Source organism: Puma concolor, chromosome A3 (genome assembly GCF_028749965.1).
Source record: "Puma concolor isolate L17-30 chromosome A3, mPumCon1.1.hap2, whole genome shotgun sequence".
Taxonomy (NCBI): Eukaryota; Metazoa; Chordata; class Mammalia; order Carnivora; family Felidae; genus Puma; species Puma concolor.
Window position 1 is genome coordinate 134,869,303 of NC_141669.1, and position 15,485 is coordinate 134,884,787.

Sequence of the window (15,485 nt, forward strand, 5' to 3'; positions counted from 1 at the left end):
AAAAAGCTTATTTACCCCACACTGAGTTCCCTGGGGCCTCACCATATCACAGGTTAGGAAGTTCCCTTTCATTAGCCAATTCTTTAGAAAACAAAGGGGATGGATTTCATTTATATCAATTTCTTGCTGTGCTTTCTACCAAATTCTAAATTAATTCCAGCCCAAGGTTTAATGGATCAGATCCACGAGGTCACCGTGACTTTATATTTCATATTAAGCCTGACCACTGTTAACTGAGCATCATCCTTGTGCTAAGCATGTTCCATTCACTGTCTTGAGTCCTCCCCAAACTCCCAAGGGAAGCAGCATTCCTCTCCATGAAGAAACTGAGGCTTACAAATGAGTCACTTAGGAGAGCTAGAACTTGAACCGAAGTGTTTACGGTCCCAAAGCCTGAACCCTTTCCACTAGGGCACGCAGCCTCTTACATTTTACCCAAGCTATCTGAGGTTTCAATTTGGCAGTGTCCTCGTTTTGAGGCTACCATCATTTCCCGGCCCGGAATGGCTCTGAGCTGCAGTGAACTATGAGCAAGCTTCGTTTCTCCCCCTCGGGGTCCACACAGAAAAATGCAATTGTTTAGTTAGCACAGGAACCTAGGTACCACGTGGGGTGTAGGAACAAAGTGGCCTGGGTCCCCCATTTGAGATGATGCCAGTCACTTCTCTAAGTAGGCACAACACATCACAGTGCTTTAGAGCTTAGCTGCACTGGGCAGAAGGGTGTTCTCTGCAGAAGGAAGCTAAGAGGTCAGGGCAACTGAAGTTATCACAGGTGTGCTCACTCCATCACCAGCACCTTTGGGGAAATCATGAACAGAAACCTTGGCAACTCAGAAAAATGAAGCACGCTGACCAAAAAGGATCAAAGTAGAAAAGGCAAGAAAGAGTACTTATTTCATTAAATGGACATAATTTACATACCATAAAATCCTACCCTTTTATAAAGTGCACAGTTCAGTAGGTTCTAGAGTAGTCAGCAAGCTGTGCAAGCATCAGCACTAGTTCCAGAACATTCTCAACACCCCAAAAGGAAACGCCATGCCCATTAGCAGTCACTCCTCACTGTCACTGCCCCCCAGCTCCCGGTGACCACTAATCAACCTACTTTCTGTCTCTGCAGAGTTGCACATTCTGGACATTTCATAAAAATGGAATCATACAATGTTTGGCCTTTTGAGTCTGGCTACTTTTCACCTACCACAGTGTTTTCAAGACCCATCTAAGTTGTAACATGTGTCAATACTTAATTTCTTTTTTTGACTGAATAACCGTATGTATATAGTGGGGTGTTTTTTTTTTTAAGATTTTATTTTTAAGTAATCTGTACACCCAACATGCGGCCCGAACCCACAACTCCCAGATCAAGAGTCACATGCTCTACCCACATGCTGTACTGACTGAGCCTGCCAGGCAACTCTGTATAGCACATTTTTTATCCAGTCATTAGCAGATGGACATTTGGCTCATTTCCATCGCTTACTATGATGAGTAATGCTGGCAGAAGCATTCATGTACAAGTTATCGTGTGGATGTATTTTTTCAATTCTCTTGGGCGTATACCTAGGTGTGGAATTGCCTGATCATAGGATAATGCCATGTTGAACTTTTTGAGAAAGGGCCAAACTCTTTTCCACAGGGACTGTACCATTTGACCTTCCCCCCAACAATGCACGGGGGTTCCAATTTCTCTACAACCTTGCCAACTCTAGTTACTGTTCATCTTTCTTATTGTAGCTGAGTGGATGTGAAGTGGTAACAAGTTGTCATTTGGATTTGTATTCTCCTGAAGACTAATGGTGTTAAGCATCTTTTTGTGTGCTTCCTGGCCATGAGTACATCTTCTTTGGATCCGTCTAATTCAAATCTTTGCCTGTTTTCAAAATTAGGCTGTCTTCTTATTGTTGGGTACTTTACACAGTCTGGACACAAGTCCTGTATCAGAGGATTTGTAGGTATTTTCTCCCATTTTTGTGGATTACTTTATTTTCTTGATGGTGTCCTTTGGAACACAGAGGGTTTTAATTTTGATAATAAAGTCTACTGAAGAACTGTAGAATGTGCCTCAGAATTTTCCTCCTGAAAGAGAATGAAGTCGGGCTGCTCCTGGGGCCATGACATTCCTGGCACTCGTAGGCCACACTGGCGCCCCCTCCTGGGACTCTGTAGAAAGACCCACAGCAGCAAAGCAGAGACAGGCATAGCAAGCCTTCTAGGGCAGGGAACTGTCCACCAGTGCGGTGCTGAAGCCAGCTGGACCCAGAGGTGGTGGGGCACCATAAAGCATTTCCAGAGGAGGACCTCAGACCTCTGCCATTAAGCATGCCCAGAGGAGGACCTCAAGCAAGTCTTAAAAATAAGGAAAGAACTTACCAAGCGGACAAAGGAGAAAGAGCATTCCCGACACTGCAAACAGCATCTGCAAAAATGTAGCGGCAGAACACAAAATGGCGCATTTGACGCACTGCAATTAGCTGAATTGAGAAGAAAAGTGGTGGTGGCTTGTATTAAAGTGGTAGTAGCACTGATGGAAAGAAGTGAACACTCACTTTGAGGATGTCTGAAGAGAACAGTCAGCAAGACTTGAAAAAGGATTGGATGTTAGGGGTGAGGAGAAGGGAGGTGTCAAAGGAACCTCAAAGTCTGACTTGAGAAACCAGGTAGTTGAAGGTGGCATTTAAAGAGATGGAGAATGGGGCACCTGGGTGGCTCAGTCAGTTAAGCATCTCACTTCAGCTCAGGTCATGATCTCACGATTCGTGGGTTCGAGCCCCACGTCGGGCTCTGTGCTGACAGCTCAGAGCCTGGAGCCGGCTTCAGATTCTGTGTCTCCCTCTCTCTCTGCCCCTCCCCTGCTCAGGTTCTGTCTCTTTCTGTCTAAAATGAATAAACGTTAAAAAAATGTTCTTTTAAAGAGATGGAGAAAAGTACAGGAAGGCTGGTTTTAAACTTTAATGTAAAACAGGTCTGTAACAAAAATCAAGGATGAGAAGAGGGGTAGCAAAACACAGTGGTTGTTTTAGAAGCTTGTTTTCTTATTTGCTGACCAGTGTTGCTTCTGATCATTTTGAATCTCCTCCCCCTGTGGTGTGTAACAAACACCTTCACTCATTATCAGTAAGTTACTTTTGATCGGGGCAGGGGGGAGGATAATGGTTAAGGTCATTGCCTCCAAGACTAGATGACTTGGATTTGAACCCAAATTCCAGCTCCTATGAACCCCAAGCTCAGTTCCTCCTCAGGGAGAGATGGGTAATTACAGTCTCTAACTTAGAGAGCTGCAATGAATCTTAAATGAGTAGATATTTTGCACATCTGGGGAACGACTGTTAACAGGTATGAGGTTTCTTTTCAGGGTGATGAAAATGTTCTGAAAGTAGATAGCCATGATGGTTGTACAATTTCCTGATATACTAAAACCACTCAATTGCAGGCTTTAAAAGGGTGAATTTTATGCGGTATATGACTTGTATCTCAAAAACATATTTTGAACAGCACTTAAAACCGTATTTGGCTAAGTGCTAAGGAAGTGTTCAGCAAATAAATTAAAATAAATTGAAAAAACATTAAGTTATTATTTCACATTTAAAAGTCTTTGTTCTTCCATTCCTCCAGTCTCCCACCGCAGGGGATTGTTCAGAGTCTGCTTCACTCCTGCAGAGCCTTCATCTCTACCCGTCCCCTCCCAGGTGGCTCCCTTCCAACTCCAAATGTCCCTCTTTGTGTCGCATAAATACCGCTCCCCTGAGGCCCTGTGCCCCAATTCAGCACCACACTCATTTTTGTGTATCCAGATCAAGAAACAAAATGCCTTCTATTTAACAAGATTCCACCCTAATTAAAAAGCAATTGTGGGGGCGCCTGGGTGGCGCAGTCGGTTAAGCGTCCAACTTCAGCCAGGTCACGATCTTGCGGTCCGTGAGTTCGAGCCCCGCGTCAGGCTCTGGGCTGATGGCTCAGAGCCTGGAGCCTGTTTCCGATTCTGTGTCTCCCTCTCTCTCTGCCCCTCCCCCGTTCATGCTCTGTCTCTCTCTGTCCCAAAAATAAATAAACGTTGAAAAAAAAAATTTTTTTTAAAAAAAAGCAATTGTGGTTGGGACTCCTGGGTGGCTCAGTTGGTTAAGCATCAGTCCCTTGATTTCAGCTCAGGTCATGATCTCACAGTTCATGGGGTCGGGCTCTGCACTGACAGTGTGAAGCCTGCTTGGGATTCTCTCTTCCTCTCCCTCTCTCTCTCTGTCCCTCCCCTGCTGGTTCTCTCTCTCTCAAAATAAAAATAAATGAAAATCGTTTTTAAAAAAGCAATTGTGGTTTATGTTTTCCTTTTACTTACACAAGTTATTGTGATAGAAATTATATATTTTTTAATTTTTTAATGTTTATTTATTTTTAAGAGACAGAGAGAGACAGAGCATGAGCAGGGGAGGGGAAGAGCAAGAGGCAGACACAGAATCCAAAGCAGGCTCCAGGCTCCCAGCTGTCCGCACAGAGCCCGACGCGGGGCTCGAACTCACCAACCGCGAGATCATGACCTGAGCTGAAGTCAGATGCTTAACCGACTGAGCCACCCAGGCGCCCCCAAAATTACACAATTTTAATGGAAAGAACTCAGAAGATAAAGTGGAAAGGAAAAACTGGATTGATTAGCTAAAGATTGAGAAAGCACAGATGGCTCTGAAAACTAGGATCTTTTACCTTCTCATCCACCTTTATAAAAAAAAAAAAAAAAAAAAAAAAAAAAAAAAAACACAATTTTGGCCCCAGACCTTTGTATTTACTGTTCTCTCGACGCAGAATGCTTTTCCAACAAGTAGCCACATGGCTCACTCCCACACTCCACTCAGGTCTCTGGTCAAATGTCACCAATCCACGGCAGCTCAGGATTCCTGGACTACCCACGCTCCCTCGTGCTGTCTTTCCTCTCTAAAGCTAGTCTTCCGATCGTGTAGCCCACATACTGTAGTATCTACTTATTTACTGTCCCACTTCTTCCCACTAGAACATCAGCTCCCTCAGAGCAGTATTTTGTCTTCTGTTACTCTCTGTGGTGGCCCTAGCACCAAGAACGGTGTCTGATACATACAAGACACCCAGTAAATATTCACTAGACGAATGAATGAACAAATAAATGGATGATGCAAGTAGCCAACATCCAACATGTATTCCAGACAAGGGGTAATATTTTGCAGAGATGCTATCACTGTACAATGGGTGGCACTTGGGCTCATCTGTATCATTTCCCTGGGTACCATGGAGACTTCTAAGAAGCCATTGTTCTGAAATAAAATTACAGGGGAAAATTAGTCAATTCAAAAGTATTCATGCTTCTATATATGAACAGAAAAGGGGGGGGGAGATACCAGTCCCACAGTTGGCATTCTTCTAAGTCTTAAAAAAAAACAACAACTGTATTTCGTCTCTGCTTGTCTTGCCATTTTCTTCATCAGGTTGAGAGCTCCCCAGGGGAAGAGACTAGGGTGGCAGGGGGATTTAAGACATGACTGACTGTCTGGGACAGGGTGGTTGTGTTTCCCAGAGTTCTATGAGCTGTCTAGCAAATTACTGAACCCAAGGCAGGGGGGTAATGAGAACCCCAATGTATAGCCAGCTGGTCAGAGCACAGGTGACAACCTTTTACTTGTGACTGGCATCTGAAGAGGGTGAGTCTTGTGGAAATGAGCCCTGAACCTGTGGGGTCTGACATTAACTCCAAGCTGATGGTGTCAGAACTCAACTGAATTGTAGGACATCCAGCAGGCGTCAGGAGAATTGGTCCATATGAGAAAAAAACCTACCCATCTGGTCACAGAAGCGCTCTGTGCCAGTGGCAGAGAAACATGAGTTTTTTCTCTTACACAACCCCAGGAAAGCTGAAGCAGAAACTCTGGGCATGGGGCCCAGCAGTCTGTGTGCTAACGATCAACAGGTGACACTGGTGGAAATTCAAGTCTGAGACCGTCGCTTGCTCCCCCCGGGAAGTCCCGGAAATGTCTCCCCCTCCTCCACACCTTCCCCTCGGCAGAATCCTTCCATCTGGGCACACGGCACCAATTTCCAACTAACACACCTCACTGCTCACCTCTATAGCTCTAAACAGTATGCTCATACCATTGTTTTATGTGTCGAAAGAGTTCTGATTTTCAATTCCTGCTGACCTCTGAACACAAAAGCTAAGTCTTTCATGCTTGGCCTGGGAATCAACTCGAAATGTTGAAAACCAATAAATAGCATGCAAACTATTACAGGACTGTGTGTAAAGAGCACGTACGATGTTTAGCACATAGGAAGCCTTCCACCAACAGCAGTTGTTACTTTTATGACAAGGTGAATGCTGTTCATGTGGCAGCCAGCCTCCAGTGTGGTCCCCAGTGATCCTCACCTCCCAGTATTCACATTTTTTTTTAAGTTATTTATTTTGAGACAGAGTGTGTGTGATTGTGCACAAGTGGGGGAGGGGCAGAGAAAGAAAGAGAAAGAGAGAGACAGAGAGAGAGAGAGAGAGACCAACCCAAGCAGGCTCCTTACTGTTCAGCACAAAGCCCAACATGGGGCTCGATCCCACAAACTGTGAGATCATGACCTGAGCTGGAATCAAGAGTCGGACGCTCAAGTGACTGAGCCACCTGGGCGCCCATGGTATTCACGTCTGTGTAACTCCAAAATGTATCACAGTGAACAGGGTTGACCTATTCGACCAATAGAATATCACAGAAATTACACTGTATGATTACCAAAGCTAGGTTATAAAGAACATTGCGACTTCTGCCTTGTTCTCTTGGGATTACTTGACCTAGGGAAAGCCATCCCCAACTGGCCTGCCATGTTAGGGAGCCACTTTGGAAGCGGATCCTCCAGCCCCAATCAAGCCTTCAGATGACAGTGGTCCTGGCCCACATGTTAACTGCAACCTCATGAAAAACCGTGAGCCAGAACCACGCAGCGAAGTTGGTGCTAAATTCCTGACCCACAGAAACTGTAAGCAATAATAAATGTCTATTGTTGTCTAATCCACTGAGTGTCGGGGTAATGCATCTTGCAGCAGTAGATAACTCCTATACTTATCGCAGAGTCAGCCATCCTGTTGAAGAACCGTATTTCACAGTACTAGGCTAGCTCTGAATGGCAGTATTTCAGGTAACATAAAGACACGCAACCAGAGGCTGAGACTTTTAGCCTGAGCAAAAACATGGTTTAAATTTTCTGCAAAATTGTCTCCTGATCCTAGTGGCAAACCCAAAGCCAACTCCCTGCGCATTCTAGGCTCCACGTTGGCAGCTCACTGAGACCTTTAAGCTTAGACATTTTAACAAAGAGACAAAAGGGAAGGCTTTCCAGAGCTCACCCTTTACCACTCTGCTGCTCCTCCTCCCCACGTCTTCTGCACTGCAAAAAATTACCTGAATGGTTTGTTAAAACTACAGGTCCCAGGTCCCCATCCACAGGGATTCTGAATCAGTGGCTTTAGTCGAGACTCGAGAATCTGCTTTTTAAAGGAGCCATCCTCCAGGAGATAGCAAATGTTGGTGAGGATGTGGAGAAAAGGGAACACTTCTACACTACTGGTGGGAATGTAAATTGGTACAGCCATTATGGAAAGCAGTATGTCAGCTCCTCAAGAAATTAAAAAAATGAACCACCACATGATCCAGCAATCCCACTGGTGGGCACAAAGGAACTGAAATCAGTGTCCCAAAGAGATATCTGCATATCAGGTAATGTTCACTGTAGATCTATTCGCAACAGCCAAGATGTGCAAACAACTTAAGCATCCATAAATGGATGAATCAATAAAGAAGATGTGGCCTTATACAGTGGAATACCATTCAGCCATGAGAAAGAAGGAAATCTGCCACATCTGTGACATGAATGGATTGTTGGAGGCATTATGCTAAGTCAGGTAAATCAGACAGAGAAAGATGAATACTGTATGACATCATTTATATGTGAAATCTAAAAAAAATGAGCGTGCAAAAACAGGAATAGAATGGTGGTCACCAGGGGCTGGGGCAGGGCGGGGGAGGGGAGAAGGTATGGGAATTGGCAAGATGTTCTTTAAGGGGACAAGCGTACAACTAGCAGATAAATAAGGTCTGGAGATCTAATGCACAACACAGTGATTACAGTCAACAATACTGTATTATAAACTTCAAAGTTGCTGACAAACTAAATCTTGGGGCACCTGGGTGTCTCAGTCAAGTTAAGCAACTGACTTCAGCTCAGGTCATGATCTCAAGGTTCATGAGTTCAAGCCCGGTGTCAGGCTCTGTGCTGATGGCTCAGAGCCTGAAGCCTGCTTTGGATTCTGTGTCTCCCTCTCTCTCTCTCTCTCTCTCTCTCTCTCTCTCTCTGTCCCTCCCCTACTCTCACTCTCTCTCTCAGAAATAAACATTTAAAAAAATTTTTTTTAAAGAACTTAGACAACACTTTAAAAAGTTGCTGACACAGGTCACGATCTCGCGGTCCGTGAGTTCGAGCCCCGCGTCAGGCTCTGGGCTGATGGCTCAGAGCCTGGAGCCTGTTTCCGATTCTGTGTCTCCCTCTCTCTCTGCCCCTCCCCCGTTCATGCTCTGACTCTCTCTGTCCCAAAAATAAATAAACGTTGAAAAAAAAAAAATTTTAAAAGTTGCTGACAAGCTAAATCTTCACCACTCTCAACACACACACACACACACACACACACACACACACACACACACACACACACTGATAAATATGTAACATGATCAAGGTGTTACCTACCACTATAGTCATCATACTGCAGTACATGAGCCCATCAAACCAACGCATCACAGACTTATACAATGTTGTATGTCAATTACATCACAATTTTTTTTAAGCCATCTCCTTAACCCCACTCAGGTGATCCTGATGCTGACAGTCCCTCTCCACACTCAGGGAAAAGATGCTCTATGGAACGGTGTCTCTCCTCCACCCCCCCCCCCATTCCATTAGCTGACCTGAACGCGGCTCGTGAAATGGGAGTAAATCAAAAGTATTTGAGCACAAATGAGCCAGGCCTTCTCCAAGTCTGAAGGCAGAGGACAGCAAGCTGAGCTCCATTATGTAAAATACGTACAATCACAATCCTTTCTCAGCCTCATAAAAGATCCACCAGTGAATAACTCGGAGATAAATTCCCCTGAAAGAATCAGAGGCTACTCCTACCCCTTGGGTTTTTTTTTCTTTTCTTTCCCAGTTTTGCAAATCGGAGGGAATTGCATCTGTCTCATTATATCAGTTGTTTAGGACCAAGACTCTTTTTAATGGCTCTTGAATGTCTCCCAGACAATGCAGGGAAAACTTGGAAACCTTGGAAATCTTAAGTGTGAAACAAGAGTCTGGTTTCTTCCCGCTTCCTCGCCTGGCTCTGCTCAGGGACGCTGATTCAAAACACTCATTTCCTCAGCCAAGTCAATACCCTTAATTATTTACCACAGAAGTTATTAAAGCAGATTGATGTGCAGAAGCTTAAACTCTGCTGGTGTCCAGGCTCACTGCAGTAGGTAACGAGATCAGGACTTTGTACCTCACTGAAGCATAAAGATTCTATTTTTAAACGAGACCAAGAGATCATCTCAAACAAAGAAACCCATAGATACAAAAGTTGAAACTCCATATCCCAAGAGGAGAGCCCACACAGATGAGTGCCCTTTTGAGGGGCAGCACAATAAATCATTTTCCACACTAACATTCAGTATTTATAAATTCACTACAATTTACATGTGCAAGATTGCTGGAAGCAGGAAACCAAGATCTGTTTCTATTCCATAGGCTTTATGGCAGTGTTTGCCAACTGGTGATTCCTGGGGCCCCATCCAGAACTCAGAAATATTTGGTTCAACCTCTAAAGACTTGGGAGGACTGGTCGCCTTGTTTGTTTCTAACTCATTGCCAACATTTAAAAATCAGATTTTTACATCCTTTTTTTTTTTCAAATGTTTATTTATTTTGAGAGAGAGAGCAAGCATGAGCAGGAGAGAGGCAGAGAGAGGAGAGAGAATGAATCCCAAGAGAATCTGGGCTCCACACAGTCAGCACAGAGCCCGATTCAAGGCTCGATCCCATGAAACATGAGATCACAACCAGAGCCAAAACCAAGATTCGGACACTTAACCAACTGAGGCCACCCAGGCACCCATGAGATTTTACATTCTTTAAATGCAGACAGCAGGCTTGGGTCAGTCAGCATTTTCTGTGCAGCATTCTGTGCAGAGTCTCGTGACCCTGGGGTTCAGGAATTCGGACCGGGCTCGGCCAGATGGCCCTGCTGGTCTGGGCTGGCTTGGCTGTCTTGCTGGGCTTGTTCGGGTGTTTGCAGTCCTCTGGAGCTCAGATGGGGGCGGGACGTCTAAGACAGCTTCAGCTGGGATGACTCACTCTGTTCTCCCTGGTCTCCTCTTCCAGAAAGGCTACCCGGGTTTGTTCCCACGGTGACCATTTTTAGGAGCAACAGCAGAGTGTGCAAGACCCTTTGAGCCTCCGGCTCAAAATGCACACACACACCACCACCCCTGCTGCATTGCACTGGCCAAAGCAAGTCACAGACCAGCCAGAATCAAGGGGTGGAAAACAGACCTCACCACGGAACGAGAAGGGGAGAATCTGCAACCACCTTTGCAATTTGCCACGCGGCTTATCTTAAGAATTCAGGAGACAGGACCACCTGGGGCACACGATGTGCCGGAACCAGAGGCAACTGCCCCCTTAGATGGGTATGGTGGTTTACACAGGGTCTGTCCCTGTGGGGGAGGTAGGGTTTGCCATTCCTGATCCCAGGATGACCTCCCACCCCATATACCCCAAAGACCCGTCCCCAGCCACGAACACAGCTGCTGTGCAGTACCCCAGAATCACTTTTCGCTCCTCAGAAAACATCCCCTTTCTCTTTATCCTGTTTCTTCCAACACCCCCTCACTGCTGCCAATAAAGATCCCATTTTCTGCTGGAAGACTCAGTAGGGGGAGGGGGGACATGGAAAGTGGGAAGGAGGATAATTACCCAATAGCTGGGAGACTTAGGGAAAAAACGACCTTGGAGCCACACCACTCGGGGTCCCCTCCTGGCTCTACCTCTCCGTTCACTTTGTCTGTCTGAGACTCAGGTCCTCTTCTGGAAAATCATACCTGCTGAGTTCACATACTTCTCCCTGAAGACATTATGTCAACTGATGTATTCATCTTGCCTAAGTGTGGACCCATGCTGGTGTAACAAAAATAAACACAAAAGGACAAGGACCCAAAAAAGCACTCAGAGGAATGAGTGGTAAGGTTATTTCCATGTTCAGCCCTGAATTTAAGACGGGCTTCCTACAAAAGGGAATCCGCGACTCGTCTGCGTTAGGGAATGCTGAACGGGCCAGAGATTCCATTGCCCAGGGAACTGAATTCAGCCGCCGCATCTGCAAACGGTAAGAAACTCGCCCCAAACCGAAGTCCTGGCTGGGGCCTCGCCTCTCCGCGCTCGGAGCCTCGGGAGGGCCTGCAGCGCCACCTGCTGGGCAAGGACGCTCAGAACAGGGTTAGGCGTGCGCCGGGCCACACTATAGAGGGTGAAAAAACTCGAGGATCCCTCACTGGGAACCACCTGCACGTACCACTTGGCTGCAAAACAGCGGGACTCAGGTGCCCTGACGCCCGTCCTGAGGCCGAGCCACCTTCGGGTGCAGACCGCCCTCGTGCACGAGCACGCAGTCAGCCCCGGAGCGTGCCCCAGATATTGCGGGTTAAGGCTTCAATGAACTCGCATAGCGTGGGAAGAAAGGAAGCCCCCCACCCCCAACGTCAGGGAGGGCCCTGCAGCCCCCCGATATCCTTCCCCTAACCTCCCTAAGCCTTAATTGCCTCGTCTGCAAAACGGAAATGATGAGAATACCCACCCCAGGGGTTGCATTTAGGCGTAAACGTGACAATCCATAAAAAGCACCCAGAACCTGGCAGCTATCAACGTCAGGCCGGAATCTCCTCTACGTAATAGTAATATAATAACAAGAATGATGAGTAGGGGTCCTCCCGTCCAGGAGGAGTACAAGAGCAAGTACCATGGATTTACTATGTGCTAGGCTCTGTTCCAAGAACCTTACCTCCACTGAACCTCAAGCATTCCCATAAAGTCGATAATATTATTATCTCCATTTCACAGAGAAGGAAATAAACTCAGAGAGGTTAAGTAACTTGGCCAAGGCCAGCTAACAAGCCACTAGCAGTACTAAAAGTCAAACGCCAGCAGCCCGCATCTGGAAGTAATAAAAACCGTTATGCCTGGAGACGTATTGGCAGGTCAAATGCCTCCCCACCTGCCACCCTTTTTCTTGGAAATCTATTAAAAAAGGGGAAACTAAGCAAATCAAATGGCTTTGCCCCCCACCCACCCAAGACCCCTCCAGGATGCTTCCCCTGCCTGCTGAGTTCCTCGTTGGCGTGGTGGTCCTGGGTACTTGTCACCATCTTACAGAGAGAACATGGTGAGGATGTACTAGGCTAAAGGACTTCAAATCACTTGCTTGTCACTCCCACAAACCAGTCGGTGGCGGTGCCAGGCTAGAGCCCAGTGTTCTAGGACACACTGACCCAGGTCAAAACCGGACGGCGGAACGGCGCCCAAAGTTTGAGGCCAACCGAGGAAGGCTAACGAGCAACACTTCCAAATTGCTAGGAGACAAATGAGCGATTGGTGCGCGCGCGCGCGCATGCATTTCCGGGTCATCCAAGTACCAACATCACTTTAAAATGTCCCTGCGTGTGGAAGCCTGAGAACTGGCCCAGCGTGCCTGACTTCCCGGACGAATGGGACTCAGTTCCCACTGATGTCTCTCGCAAACCCTGGAATATAACCTTTCCAAAGGGAGAATCTTGACTTACCCCACAAGGCGGCTCTTTTTTCGTCTTCCCCACTCAGTTGGCGGCCCGCCGCCCCTCCGGAGCTGGGGGTAAAGTCCTGAGCCCTGCAGGTGCCAACGCCCGGGTCCCCCTGGCATCCGAAACCGGCCAGCGCACAGAGCACACGCAGCACAGAGAGACACGGGAGACGGAGGCAGGCCACCCCAGGGGCAGTTTTAAGCAGCCAGGGAACCTGGGGAGGGACACCTCTCCGCCCCCACCGCCAGAAGCTTGCAGTTTATACAGAGGCCTCAACTGAGCTCAGTCAGCGTCCGGACGGGCTCAACACCACCTGCTGCCCTCCAGGGCTGAACCGTGAAAATGGCTCCCTCCCCAGATCGGTGGGCGGGGCCAACTCCAGGGTCAGGGGCGGGGCCAGGGCTCTCCAATTGCCGGGTCGACCCGGAGTCACGTGCTATCGGCGACCTCGCGAGGTTGACAATCCCGGAGTCCTCTCTGTCCTAGCCCCACCCCAAGTCTTCCCTCGTGCATCTGGTGTCCTCCCACGTGGCCCCCACATCACCACCAGAGCCCAAGGCACGTTCCCTCTCCCTCTTCCTCTCCCTCTTCCTCTCCCTCCCCCTCCCCCTCCAGCCTGCAAAATCCTCCCCCGGGGGCTCTCTGCTTCGGTCTCTCCTCCCCCAGTCCATCTGCACTCCAGAAACACAGAGGGACCTGATTAACACGCTCGTAGGATTGCGGTGCTCGTGGGCTGAAAGCACTGCATCGAGAATGAAATCGACTGCTCTGGCCCCTGGCAACTTTTTCTGGCCCGGTCATGCCCCTCACTCCTTGTTCCGGCCACTCAGGCTCCTCTGAGTTCCCTGCCCACCCCCCCCCCCCCCACCCCCAGCACGCCAAGCTCACCTCTTTGGACAGGCCACCCTGCCACCTCCTGTGCTTGGCAGCCTCTTCCCACTGATCGCGCCGTGTCTGCTTCTTTGCACCCTTCAGATGGCCAATGCCTCTTCCTCAGGGAGGCCTTTCCGACCACCCAATGCCCACAATTCATGACGCTATCCTCGCTTGGCTATTTGTTCACCGTCCATCAACTCCACCCAAAATGGGAGCTCCGGACGAGCAAGGACCGCGCCGAGCCCTCCATCCGGTAACAGGCACAATACGGGGCAGATCACAGATGCTCAAGAAATATTTGAGGGAGGAGAGAAGGGAGGACGGGAAGGAGGGAACGAGAAAACAGTTATAACCCAACAAGAGAACAACCATTAGTTATTGATATAATTTATAATAGCTAACAGCCACTCTTCTGAGCTAGACAGTATTCTGAGCACTTTCCATGTGTTAATACTTTGAATCCTCCCAATTCTCCCATCATGTACCTGCTATCACTGTCCGCGTCTTGTAGATGCAGAAACAGAGGCACAGGGTAAGGACCTGCCTCCTGCCTTACAGGAAGAAGGTGACGTAGCTTCAGCTTGAACCTGGGCTTCGCTCCGGAACTTGACTCTCACCGCCACTGGGAAGATCCTAAATGTCCATCAAATAGGAAAAGGGGTAAACCCCCTTCTGGCACGGCCACCACAGAGAATGCAATGCAGCCATTTAAAGAAAGATCAGGTCGGAGCACCTGGGTGGCTCAGTCGGTTAAGCATCTCCCTTCAGCTCAGGTCATGATCTCACGGTTTGTGGGTTCGAGCCCCACGTCGGGCTCTGTGTCAGCCTAGAGCCTGGAGCCTGCTTCGGATTCTGTGTCTCCCTCTGTCTGCCCCTCCACCGCGCACGCTGTCTTTGTCTCTCAAAAATGAATAAATGTTTAAAAAAAAAAAAAAACAGAACGATTAGGCTGCTCTGTATTTACCCACATGGACAGATGTCCTTGATAGGATAGTGGGTAAAAAAGCAAATGAAGGACACATTATAATCCCGTTTTTGGAAGAAAAAAAAGACAAAACTAGATGGGACTATTCACATGTAGAAAGCTTCCTGGAAGGACACAAAGGCCCTAACCCTGTTGGCTCCTGGAAGGACCCTCCCTGGTTCTCTTGCTGCGGGCTCAGGGCACAAGAAACTTTTCCATGACATTTACCAGACCAGCCGGATCTAAAATCACCCCGCCCACTACTCCCCAATCCCTTACCTCTCTTCCACATGGCACTTACTGCTGCCCGACATCAGAATATACTTACTTAATGCCTGTCTATATAAGAGTGAGATCAAGTTGAAAAAAAAGGATTTGGAATAACTGGGTGGCTCAGTTAAGCGACTGGCTTCAGCCCAGGTCATTTCACGGTTCATGAGTTCAATCCCAGCATCAGGCTCTCTGCTGTCAGCACTGAGTCCACTTCAGATCCTCTACCCACCACCGCCCCCCCTTCTGCTCCTTCCCTGCTCACTTTCTCAAAATTAATTCTTAAAAAATGTTAATGAATTTTCCATGGTGCAAAAAGAGACCCCTCCTTTTCTTAGAGCATTTCCTTTAGAAAAGTTGAAAACTCCTTTTCTGCCCCTGTGAGATGCACGCAAAGCTTTTTAAAGGTGAGATCATCTCTTGCCAGTTTTACAACCCAGAAATGTGTTTCTTCAGAGTCTGAGAGCCATCTCTTTGACATGTGGACCTGCAGAAAGATAGCAGTGGAGGGGAGGGGCTCAC